Consider the following 14,006-nt stretch of genomic DNA (forward strand, 5'->3'; position numbering starts at 1 on the left):
GCACACCCTCCAACTGGGGATAGAACCCACAGCCTAGGTATGTGCCCAGAAATAGAACCCACATCCTTTTTGGTGCATAGGATGTCACTCCAATCAACTGAGCCACCCCGCCAGGGCAAATGCATGTATACATTTCTTAAGAAAATATCATGAATAAACAAATGGGTATTTAAATTTGTTCATGAGAAATAATGACTTTGGTGTTTTAAATTTTAAAGTAACTCGTGTTAATCATATAAAAAAAGTTGAAACTGATAGTTATATGTATACACATTCATGGATGTATTGAGAAAGGACATGAAAATAAAATAAATTAGTCAATAGAGGATCATGACTAAACATTTCCGTTAAGAATTGCTTATTCTATGGTTTAGGAAATGGTCTGGAACAATTGAATAAATAACCTTTAAAAAGTATATGTACCTCTTAAACTAAAATTAACTTGTTTTTATTTCTGCTTGGGAAATTAGAATAGGTATAGGAATTACTTGCAAATTAAATACAATTCAATTAACCAACTTATTTGATGATGTTATCTTCCAAAACAAATTTGATTATAAATAACTTGAGAAGACTAAGACGACTCAACACAAAAAATGCAAGCAATCACAACCTAGCAAAGGCAAGGTTTTCTTACAGATTTCTTCAATGTGGAGGCACTGGAAGTAACATTAGGCTTATAACAAGCATCACGATAGACAGCTCATCCATGTAAGTGCTGATGCTTCTCACCCACAAATGTGCCCAGAAGTTTGGGATGCCCTTTCCTGTTCCACTGGCAGGAGGAGATATTATGGCAGGTATTTCCACAAATTCTTAGAATAAAATACACACATACATACACATATATATACATATACACATACATATACACACATACACACACACACCACTCAGATCTAATGGAGTCCACAGGATTACTTCAATACTGGATTCCAAATCATTGTAAAATTCTGCCCAGAGAATGATAATTTGTTTTCCAGTCACATTTGGTGTCAGGAAGTTCACAGTTGTTAATTTGGCAACAGCCATCCTTGTGATGTAATCTGAGACACCCAGAGGCTCCTTGCCTGCCAGTCTCTTTGCTTTCCTCCTACTTGGCCTCCTTCCTGAAACTGCTTGGGATCGTAGCCATGTGAGAGTCCCATATGATTAAGGGACTTTATGTGCAGGTGGACAGATGCCAGGTGCCTTCCCTTCATTTGTATTAGCCCTTCACCTAGGAACAACAGATGCTGCGGTGACTCGATAAGAGCTGTTTGTAGTAGGAGAGCCTAAGGGAGGGCTCATTGGAAGCTAAAATGATCCACACAAATGAGCTGAGTCTTCCCCAACGTGTTTGAAGCTGGAGTAGAAACTCATGTAAATGGCTATCACGTTTTAGGTCCATTGATCTCTATGTACTTTAGTCTGGGCCCTGAGACATCCTAAGGAATTCTAATGCAGGTGGCCCAGGCGCACAAGTGTAATTAAAATGCACATAGGGCTTTGCTTGTGGAAGCTCCTTTCTGCTGTTTTTCGTTCCCTCTTCCTCCTCTGCTGGCTTACTCCTCTTTAAATGTTCAAATGCTCTTGCTTCTTTTTGGGGATTCAAGAAAGCAACAGCAATTGTCTTGGAGTTCACCAGGTAAATGGCCAAAGCTGTCATTTGTTTTCTTCTCTCTGTGTAAAGGGAGACCTATGGTGTACCTAACCATCATAAAAAAAATCTCAAACTTGTAATTTCTTAAAGACTCATCTGCTTTTTGTCAGGTTATTCTCCTATTCGTGGAATTCACTTTTACAGAATTATTATTTTGTAGGCTCCTCCTTCAAGGGACTACGGAGAAGGGGATTTTTTTAAAAGCACTGCGTGCACCCTTAAATGTGTGCAACATGCATAGGAAGAGACCCTTTCACAGTAAGAGCATGACACTTATTAAAGAAAGAAAGAAAAATATCATTAGCGTTCAAAGGAAAAGTGCAGATTTTTTTTTTTTTAAGGAGAGAACAGAGTACCTAACCAAATTTGTTTTTCAAAGAGTAGCCTGAATGCAAAGAAGCGGGAACTTTTCTAATTAGAATGTAATTCCAGACACCTCTGATGGTGTCTTAGCTCTAGTGAGTATGGAAATTTCAAGCCTTCTCTGTTAATTAACTCAATTCGCTCACATTGAGGTGGACAGGGCTCCTCACTTCTAAGCTTTAATATTACACTTTGAAAGCAGGAGGTCAGTGGGGCTTCCCCCACTATGCTTGTGGGCACAACTGGCTTTGTTCAGTCACAGGCTGAGCCAAGTAAGTGGCCTGCTGACAAGCATTTTGCTTTGGTTTTGCTTTTTTTTCCTTTTCCTTTTAAAATCTTTTATTTGTTTTGCCAACATGCCTGCTTTTCTGGCACACCTGCTTTCCTTCTTAGATAGCGTTAGTTCTCTCAGAATCAATTGCGAGCAGCTTGCAACCAAATGCCTGATTAAAAAGTTAGCAGACCTTGAGTGCAATTACTTCAGCTCTATAGCATTCAGGCATTAAACCCCGTGTTAATTGTTTCCCATTTTGTAACGATCCTTATAATAGGATAAAAACAGAAGAGATAATTTCTTGTAGTCAAAACAGCAGAAAATAAAGTCATTCACTCTGATTAATTATTGCAATATGAAATTAAACACTATTTAGAATAAATACATCTTAGGATATTTTTTGATTCCAGGAAAAGTCACTATTTCTTTTGTGTCAAGATGTACCTACAAATTGATATTAACAACAAATTATTCATCCAAGGAAGATACATAATAAATAATTTTAATGTAATTATTTAAGGATTTTCATATTTTACTGAGCATTATTTACTTTCATTAATGTTTATCATAAATACATATTCCCTTGATCAATTATTTTATGGTCATAGTGGCTTATATTATCAAGTTGATTATAATTTTGAAACATTTAAACTAAACATTTTAAAGGAATGATTTGATATAAAGAGAAGACAGGTTAAGAAGACGGTGTGAATAAATTTAGCCAACATTGTCTTATTCTAGCATCTCATAGCAGTGAAAAGATTCAAGATTTAGAATTTTATTATTTAAAATTCCTAACATTTTAAATGTTTTCTGCATATGAAAATTAAGAAATGCTCGAAGGCAGTTACTTCTTTTCTAGTTTTTATTCTGTACATCTATTTTGTGCCCTATTTTTTTTTTTTACCTATGATCAACAAACTGAATTTCATAATTTGTCAGGGCTTACTCAGTGGGCTTAACTGCTGGTTTTCATTGTTGAGATTCAGACTGTGATTCTGTATTTTCTTTCATAAAACAAGGGTCATTCATGACAGAGTTCCCTGTAGTTCCCAGGGAGGAAGATCTTGCAGGCAGGATACAACTTGTTGAATCGCCTTCATCATGAACATGGTAGAAAAATCAACACTTCTCTAGATTCCTTTCACTTGCATTTATATATACTTTTAAAATTATTAAAAATGCAAAGTTAATCTGCTTATTTTTTCCATCTGTCAACTCAGCTAAATTTTCAGTATTATTTTCTCAACAGAAAATTTTTTCCTTTTCATATTTGAAACTCAGTCAAGCTAGCTCTTTAATTTTGGCATTGTCAATAAAAAAAAAGAGAAAGCCTTGTGATTATGTATATCGTCACATATTTTCATTGAATACATATTTTGAGTGTCTCTAAGGTCCTAAGACCTATACTAGGTGCTAGATATACCAAGCCAAATAAGATGTCATTTCTGACGTTAAAGAATTTCTACTTCTAGTTCTTTGTCATCATTTTCTTCATTTATGATTTTGATTATAATTTCAGATAAGATACAAGCTGAAAATACAAGCTACCCCCCCCCCCCAAAAAAACAACCCTGAGACAAGCAAGGAACCATTGTTAAGTACCCAGCATTATTGGGACCTAATAATCAAATCCTGAAAGGATAAAACATTATTATATCCATGTTTATGTTAATGCATTTACGTGGAAGCAGTAAAAATCAAGAGATCCTCAGAAGCACTGGGAAATGTGCTTCAACAGCTTCTAGAATTTTTAATGTTAACTTTATTTAGGGGACATAGAGTTTGTATTTCACGGAAGAAAGCAAGAAAACTGCAAAAGGCTACTCCTGGGGAGTTATTATTTCATATTTTTGCATGAATTATAAGATAGTAGGACTATAAATTGTAGCTTCCCAGTGTCTGCCAAGTAGCCATGCATGAGCTCCCACAACTCTTACTGGGAGTCTTCCCTGGGTGTGCTGGGTCCATATGCTATACTGTTATATACATTATTGCACCCTGACTTTCTCCTTCATGATATCAACACATTTATAATTACTTGTTCAGTCCATTTGACAAATTATAAGCCTTATGAGTGGAGAGACTGTGCCATTCTTGACTGATAACGTCCCCTCAGTATCTAAGACTACCTGATAGAAAGTATTTAGATAGAAATTAATTGTTTTTGTTAAATAGTTGAGTCAGAGCTCTAGGGAATCTCTTTCAGCCATTCTCTCTTAGCATATATTCTCCACATTTACAATTCTTCTAATGGCATCATTTCAGAAGTGTCTGTTTTATGAGGATTCATAATTCAGATAGTTTTCCTTTTATTCTGTTTTGTTATGTACATCTCTTGCGTGCAGTTTGAAGCCTAGTAATGAAATTAGTAAATAGCATAAGTTGGAAGATTTTAAATATATATCACTAAAATAGATTTACTCTCCAGTTGTTAATTTTCTTTTTTTTAATTTTATTTTTATTTATTGTGACAGTATTTAAGATGTTTCTCTCCACCCCCCTTTGCCCCACTCCGGTTGTTAATTTTCAATTTCTTCTTTCACCAGAAACACTATGATGGTACTTTTTTCCCCCTAACAATATTGCTCAACAGACATAAGGAGAGATTATGTGCATGTAGGAGTCAAAGGATCATGCTCTTGCAATGAAAGACCTTTCTTCTATCAGAGTTTCCCAGGCACTAAAATTGGTTAGCTGCCATGTTTGATCAGTTATCACCCGAACTGCAGTTCCAGTGAAAAATCTCCTAGATTTTTGTATCTATGAAAACTTAGTGATCAAATAAGATAACTAAGCTGCATTTTGTATGTGCTTTGTCAGTCTGTGAAACCTAAGATAAGATGCCTTCTATAGACATTGAGCTCTATGATCTATTTCAGGAAAAGTAATTTTTTAATTTCCAAAATACCATTACTTATCGTTTCCCCTCTGTCAGGCTAGGACATGGACTAGATCAGAGTTATTTTCTGACATGGGGAACGTTTCATTTCATCGTCATGAAGTTAACTCTTTGAAATATATCCCTAGAAGTGTCAAAACTAGTTTATATCATTGTAAAATACAAATTAAAATGTCTATTTCATGGAAAACCTTTAGAAGTTTATATGTTTTAAATTTTTTTAAAGGAACAAAGGACAATTGTAGACAAAAATTAGAAATTTGTGCATAAAGAAATATTTTTTGGAATGCATATAATTATATAGGTATAGAACCTTTATTTATAACTTTAAAAGGACCAGTCAGGGCTAAATAAAAGAAGAGGGATACATGAGTATTTATATCACACACACACACACACACACACACACACACACACACACACACAAACTCCACAGTGGTAAAATTCAACATAATACAGAACAGTGCTATCATCTTTTAAATTCCTTGAAAAGGGCCTGAAATCCCCTCCCTTTGACTACAAAAGTATTTGTCTACCTCTTCCCCCTGTTTAAGCCTCTGACTTTTAAAAATGCATTTTATTTTAGAGCAGTTTACATTTACAAAATATTATACACAAAGTGCAGACTTTTCATATTCTGTCTTAAACAACTTCTATTAATATCTTGCATAATTGGGTACATGTGTTACAATTAATGAACAATATTTATATATTATTATTAACTAAAGTTTATTGTTTACATTAGTGTTAGCAGTTGTTCTAATTTATTATTATATATCCTAGGGGAAAAAATTTTATTTCAAATATTTAATTATACTTTTCTCCCATCTTATTAAGTACATGTTTAAACAGTTGCTTACAACAATAATTTTATTGAAAATAATTCATTCCAGATGAGCAATTTGTCCTTCATTTTTAACATTATGTGCATAGGATAATATATTCCTGTTTTTTAAGATCCTAAATATCAACTTTAGAAATTTTAATATATATATGTTTTTTCTAATTGCAGACTGTTTACTGTTCTTAAATTGTAATGCACAGGCCAACTTGTACCATATAGTAAGTTACTTCTGATATTGAAAATTTTGTAGTAGTTTCATTCTGAATCCATCTTTCTGTCTTTGCCCCAGAAGAATATTAGAAGGACCTTCTGGGCATATGCATTAAATCTTTAAGACAAGTGGACTTACAAGTGTTTATTTCCTTCACCAAAATATTGCTCTGAGCCCTGGCTGGTGCTGCTCAGTGGTTAGAGCATCAGTCCAGGGACCGAAGGGTCATGGTTTCAATTGCCAGTCAAGGGCACATACCTGGGTTGCAGGTTCAATCCCCAGGCTGGGGTGCAGGAAAGTGTGGGAGGCAACCAATCGATGTGTCTCCATCAATGTTTCTCTCTCTCTCTCTCTCTCTCTCTCTCTCTCTTCCCCTCCCCTCCCTTCCACTCTCTCTAAGAATCAATAGAGAAAATATCCTCTGATGAAGACTACCAGCAACAACAAAATTAAAATATTGCTATGATTTTTAGATCTTTACTTTCTGGATTGCTATGTCCACATTTGGAACATAATATTTGAAGTTTTATCCCTTCAAAAGAAACTACGTTTTTATAAGTACAGCTCATTAGTATACCAGCTTACCAGTGCTACGTAAATCTACAGAAACTTTTTTGGTAAAGAAGTCCTTCACATATGCTTCAATTTTATATTTGTATTCAGGGAAAATAAATTATCCTCAGCGCACAAATAACTGAGATTGGTGACTTGGTAATGTTTTCAAGGAAAAGACTAAAAGCCACAGGGCAAGCAGGGATTATGACTGAGACGTAGGAGTGATTTTTGTTTCAAATATCAGGCTCAAAGTCACAGTGACTGTCAGAAGTAATAGGTGGATATGTTTTTGAAATAAAGTCTAGCCAGTTTGACTGTTCCGAACAAAGGCCAATCTACCCAGGAGAAAAGAGATATAAAATATTCCTCATGCTTATTCCAACTGGGTAGTTTCTCTGTTTTCTTAAGATCATGATAAGTGCTCTGATTCTAGCACAGTAGAGTAGGTAGTTACATATTATAGTTTTCAAAGAAATAGAGGCTTAAAACACTTTCCTCCAGCTTATCAAGACATCAGTGTTTTACACTCTACTGAATAATGCTTATTAATACTTTCAAAAATATTTTGATATGTTTTCCATATCCAAATGTTACTGTTCAGTACACATGTAGCAAACTTGTTTTATAAGCTTTTTCTCAGATTTCTGTAATTCAAAACCCCTTATAAATTTATCTCCATTCTGTCCTGGCTAGGGGCTGAGTTGGTTGTAGCATCATCCTGTACACCAAAAGGTTGCAGGTTCGATTCTCCGTCGGTCAGGGCACATACTAGGTTGCGGGTTTGATCCCCGGTTGGGGCACATATGGGAGGCATGTTTCTCTATCTCCCTTCCTTTCTCTCTAAAAATTAGTAAAACATATTCTCAGTTGAGGATTTAAAAAAAAAAAAAAAAAAAATCCATCACCATTCCTCTCATTTTCTAATACCATACTGCCTTCATTGTTTTTTCTGAATTTATCTAAAAAAAAATTCCTGCATGTAAGCTGAGAATAAAATTAGTGTGATCTTTATCTAAGGAACAGGAACTATGCACTTAGTTGAGAGCTTTCCTTCAAATTTACCCTCTTGCTCCTACACTTAATATTATCATTTCTCAAAATATTTTGGAATGGTCCCCAAATTTAATTTTTATGCCACTGAATAAAATGTGCTATATTACTTTGCAATCTCTTCTTTTAAAATTGCTATTATTCACCACTGTGGATGGTTTTCAGTTGTTTCCAAAACTGAAATCAGATCATAAAAGGCGAAGCTTATGATCTTGTTGGCACCTGAGGCTGAGCCATACAAGCTCCAAAACAATTCAAAAGCACAAACTTCAAAATCTTTTAAAATATAGTGATATAACTGGCAGACCATTTAGATTTTTAAGTACCTCTCTCTTGAAATAATTAAATACATGTTTTATACAATTTCTGTTTATTTCAAAAAACACTTTCCTCATCTTATAATCATAACTTTATATAATAAATTCTACACTCAATGAAGTATCATTGCTAAACAAATTTTTGTCACTGGGTAAGGCTACATATCATATAGACTTAAATATTAGCATGAAGAGACTGTTTTGGGAATGTAACTTTTGGTAACAGATTTTGTCTAGGTTAATTTAGGTTTCCTCATATTTAATTAAGTTTGGATTTCCTTTTTAAAATTGGTAAATAAAGCAAAGATCTCAGATATCATTGACAATTTCCTTGTCTAAGAATAGAAAATTTTCACATTCTAAAGTGTGCCTATTTGAATTAGAGTTTGTGTGCAAGTTTTTTTATCATAGATGCATATAAGCACACAGACAGAAATTTATCTACATGTTGTATCTTATTTTTGAAAGTATTCTCATTTTTTCCTAACTTACTCTGAAAAAAAAAGAAATGTGCCTTGAATTTCATACATTCTTAATGAAAAAATTTTCAACTGCCAACAATATTTTTATCAAGACCTTTTGATAACTAAAAGAAGATAAAGTTAGATGAATGGATTAAAAAAAAGCTGTGGTACATTTACGCAATGGAACACTACTCTGCTATAAAAAGGAAGAAAATTTTACCATTTTGACGGCATGGATGTACCTGGAGAGTACTATGCTAAGTGAAATGAGCCATTCAGAGAAAGACAAATACCATAAGATTTCGCTCATATGTGGTATCTAATGAACATAATAGAAACAAACTCATAACTGTCAGAAGGGAGGAGGGAGGAGGGCTGGTTGAAAAAGGGGAAGGGATTAAGCAAATACATACATACATACATACATACATACATAAATCTTCATAGACAGACAACATTATGGTCATTAACAGAGGGAAATGGGGGTGGAGGAAGATGGGAGAGGGTAAAGGGGAGATAAATAGTAATGGAAAGAGACTTGACTTGGGTGTGAACACACAATACTATACAGATGATGTGTATTATGAATTGCACACCTTAAACCTATAGTTTTTTAACAAATCTCACCCGAATAAATTCAATTTCAAAATTTCATTTAAAAAAATAAATAAAAAACGAACCCTTGCCTTTCACAATACAAGTGTTTTTCACAATACAATTACAAAGGATAAATGAAGTTCTTAGTAACCATCTCTTTTAGTTTGATAGTTAATAGAGACACAGTATTTAGAGGATAGTCATCCTATGTCAATCTATCTATCAATTTATCTCCTATCAGACCTTTTACCAATGAGTTCCAAGAATTCAGATGAAGGTCCAAGGATACCTGTTTCTCTTTTGCGTGCTGTATCTAGACATGGGCAGCCCCTTTCCTCCCCACACCGCCTCCCCCTTCTCCAGTCTGGAAAGGCATTTCTCAAAATGTGTCATGTTTATAGGAAAGCCTAGAAGAGAGGATTCAATATTTGGTTACTAGTATACTTGTCATGTTTTGTTCCTGTACACACATTTCCATTATCTTCTCAGTGTAACTTGGATTTTTTACCAATGGTTTGTAAATTGTGTCCCACTATCCACCTTCTCTATGCAAATTATTTCCTCCACTAACCTGCTTACAAAGATCTGGTTGTTTAATATGACTGTTTTAGTGGCTCCTGTGATTTACTAATTTTTAAATTAATAGTTAATTAATTAATAGATGACTGTCTTCATCTACAAATCATATGAATCATAGGCTAGCAAGGGACTCTTCCTTCATGAGTATCGGCCCCATGGCCATTTTCCATATTTTTGCTAAAGACAAGTGGCTCCAATTTCATTGCAATCCATGGGCTGCAGGTGATAAATATCAATTACACGTTCTAGGACTAGTTCAAAGAAGTTCCTTCACGGTTTCTAAAACATTTTTTACACTTTGTTCTTTATACTGCAAACATAAAACCAAAAAGTTAAATAAATAAAATCAAACTGCAATGTTGATACAAGATCGATTGAAACAGATGATACCACATTTTAGGTGCAAATGAACAATTCTTCATGAAGACTCTAAACAACCTTATTGTACAGCAAGAGTATTTATGGGTGGGTTCATACAGATCACTTCGTCTACCCCTCTATTCATGTTTCATTCTCTAACTTGAAATAACATGGTCTTGAATTACTAGTTTTCATTCTTACTAGGTAATTAGGATCTTGTGCCTGTTCAGCGATACACAAGGGAAGTTTAAAGTGTGTGGGTGTATGTGTGTGTGTGTTCATATATGTGTGTGTATGGATATTTAAACTCTATAAAATCTGGGCTACCTCCAAAAAGATACCATATACTTAGAAAATTTGGCCTGTCTTGGTTTTACAGTCTTATTTTGTATTGAGAATTATTAACAGAGGGGAATGCTAGGGAGATGTCCATCTCATCTTATGTTAATGCTGTTAATGCTACCTGAGGTGATTTCTTGAATGCTAGACACCAAATCAGACTTTATTTCTGTTATCAGTACTGACAGGTCTCACACTTTTTTTTTTTTTTAGTGATTTTTCATTATCCAAAGAAAGACTCACTTTTTGTAAAAGACCACATGCTCTGTTGGTGGATTCTATATATTTTCTTAATAACAGTGATAATTTGATGTAATTTCTAATTAAATTGTTACAACTAACATGCATGCTGATTTTGTAAGTGTGATAAGGGTAACTTACTCTGTCACATGGATTTGTTTATACTAGAAAACTAAATTGGAAAGGACTCTTGCTGAGTCATTTCTTCCGTATTTCTGTACATATAATTTATAGATGCAAAAATTCTGCTTGCGGATTCAGGAGCAGCTGCTCCTGTTTAATGTAGTCGTTTTATATTTTGTATGCTCAGATAAAGTGCTGCATTTCTACCGGGCAACATTTAACTGTGAGAAATAACTTGAGGGTGTTTCTGATAGCAGGAACTAAATAGGAATATAAGAAGCAAAACGGCCCACAATGCAGACAATTTTTAAACCTCTCTGCTTGCCTTGGACCCCAGGGGAGCCCTAAGGGTGCGGTGATGGCACTAAACCAAGGGGGGGAGTTATTTCAGAACCTTTTCCCCTTCTCTGCTGTCCCTGAAGGGAAAGTGATATGGGCAAGAGATTCCTCTTTTATGCCTGTTTCCAATATGTATATTCAAGCACCGAGGCTACACCCCAAAAGAGGGCAAAGAATATACTTTTTCCTCAAGTTTTCTAAAGCTATCAATCGTTTTTGCACAGGAAGAGAGATGCTATCTAACTTTCAGATCATACTGAGATCAAAAGGAAATGAAAATAAAGTTATATTAAGAATGTCACCGCATGTTATTAGCATTAGTCTTCCATCCCTGGCACTCTTAAGAGGTATTCAGTGGACTTTATAAAGCACAAAAAAACGTAAGTGCTTACTTTGAGGAAGTCATTTCACAATAAGACATTTATAAACTAAACAGGCTGTTGAAGTCAATGAGTTTCCCAAAGACACTGAAACAAGGTCCTTAAACCAAACATGCAGTTGAGCAGTGAAGTTCGAACACGAGGGGACAGACGGGTCTATGCTGAAATGAAGTAGCTGCTTAGGAGCAGGTAGGGAACGGGTGAAGAGCAGTTAAGCGTACTAGATATGAATGCTCCCCACATCCCCTGAAAATGCTACTCAACTTTATATAGCCCATTACAACCTCAGCCTAATCCTTTCTTACATGGCATAGATAACACTAGGGATCATTTAAAAAATCATTTTAAAGCTGCTTACATCCATCACCAGTGATCAGGGAAGTTGTTACACATCTTTCTCAAACACAAACTGAGCCTTCCCATTTGTCTCTATTCTCAAATGTAAACGTGGAAAGAGGAAAGGAGGGAAGACTGACAGCTAGTGGATTGTTATCATGTTTCATTTTGCTCTTGTTTACCCCAAGGCTGCATGTAGCTGCAAACTTCTTGGTGAGGAGACAAGAGAGCTTTTCCCATAGAAAAGCACCTTTGGAAGATGGATAATGACATTCATTTCTACTGCATCCCCTTTAGATGTCCTAGTTCAATTCTGGCTAAATTATCTGCACCCAGCAAATACTCACTAAAAATTCATTAATAGCCAAGTGTATATGTTCTTAGAAAAAACTTGCTGGTTTTTACTTCATCAATTCTTACTGAGGTGTTAACATTTCTCTAACTACCAAGATGGAAAAAAAGAAATGCTCAAGGATATGCAAACATTGATTCTGTATTTTGGTTAAGAATAGCCTGCTCGACAGTTTCAGTTACTCTTCTACCTCTTCCCTCCCCACAAATTGGCATTGGATTCCAATCTAAGGATGGCGACAGACCTGGTTACTGTTTTGGCCTAAACTCAGAATCCACTCCCCTTCCTTCTTTTATCTGCCTAGGTTACTGCTAATTAATACAGTGAAGGCCTCCCATTCATGCACTGACCTAGCTTACACAGTTTGCAAGAATTAGAAGAGAATCACATTAGAAAAAGATGGCACAGCTGCTGGCTAAAAGCATCCTCAGAACTGATAGAGGCCTGGCTGGCGTGGCTCAGTGGTTGCGCATTGACCTAGGATCCAGGAGATCACTGTTCGATTCCCTGTCAGGGCAGTGCCCAACGCAGGAGCATATATATCTTCCTGAGGCTTCTTCAATTCCCCCTCTCTTTACTTTCTACTACCCTGCAAGAAAAAACATCGTAAGGGTGCTTGGTGATGTTTCTTAAATCAAAACAGTGTGGCACCTTTCAGCTTGCAGGGTCCTGGACATACCTATATTTGTATGCTTGGTCTCTTATGCTTGTGTAGAATACAGAGTCTCTCACGAAAGGTTTGCTTGGTCAGAATTCATTTTGGCAGCCCTGGGAGAACACAACATGAAACAACCTTATTAATTACTTTTTCCCATCTCATTATTTCTTGGGGTAGCTGGGAACCTGAAGCTAACCTGTCAGTGATAAATCAAATAAACAAATGTAACACTCAAAACATTAACCAAACATAGGCAATAGTAATAAATTAATAATAATAACAATAATAGTTTCCATGGGAGAAAACGGAATGGGCAAAGAATAGAATTAGGAAAACAAAATCTAAGCGAAAAGTCTGAAATAGTCTCATAACAGGTGTTGTCCCAATTCAGTCAGGCAGGATTTGACTATACTTATAACCCAAATTGTGCCTATTCCCATAGGGATAACCCAAAAGCAAAATTCCCAGAGGCAGTAGGTAAAAATGCCTTCCTCTTTTTCTCTTCAAATATGCAAACAATTGTAGGTTTCTTGAAAGAATAATGGGAAAACCTTCACTTTCTTGGAGGAAAAACCAGGTATTCTAGACTGCTGTTCTTCATCCCTCCCCCACCCCCCCAGGGCAGCCTCCCCTCAGAGGAGGCGCCCAGGGCAAGGCATGCCATTATCCTGGGGCTCAGGCGCTTCCCTTCTGAAAGAAGAACGCTTTTTCTTTCCTGGGGTGAAGGAATCACATCTTTAAAACTGGCAAACAGTGCTAGAAACAGAGGTTAGAAGATTGTAGCTATAAATTTCAAGAATTATAGCTACCTTTTATTGAGTACCTACTATGTGTCAAGTATTAAATACCAGGAACACTTCTTATTTTACTTGAGCTTTACAATACTCCTCTGGCAAAGGCATTGTTTTTACCATTTTACAAAGCTGGGAACTTGTTCAAAGAGATAAAGTACCTTGCCCCGGGCCAGTCTCTGCAGAACAAGGGCTCTCATCCAGGAGGCTGTGTTCTGGCTCTTAACCTGGTGCTATTTGGCAAAACCTGAATAAGTACTGTTGAGTCCTTTGTGACACCCACAGCTCCT

At 35.7% G+C, this 14,006-nt stretch overlaps 1 protein-coding gene across 3 annotated transcripts in view; it reads left to right on the top strand.

The window, feature by feature from the left end:
- Positions 1-14,006, top strand: part of PCDH9 (protocadherin 9) — an 839,859-nt gene that overhangs the window by 527,406 nt on the left and 298,447 nt on the right. The gene's annotated exons all lie outside the window — the stretch shown is intronic.

Source organism: Miniopterus natalensis, chromosome 2 (assembly GCF_054644295.1).
Source record: "Miniopterus natalensis isolate mMinNat1 chromosome 2, mMinNat1.hap1, whole genome shotgun sequence".
Taxonomy (NCBI): domain Eukaryota; kingdom Metazoa; phylum Chordata; class Mammalia; order Chiroptera; family Miniopteridae; genus Miniopterus; species Miniopterus natalensis.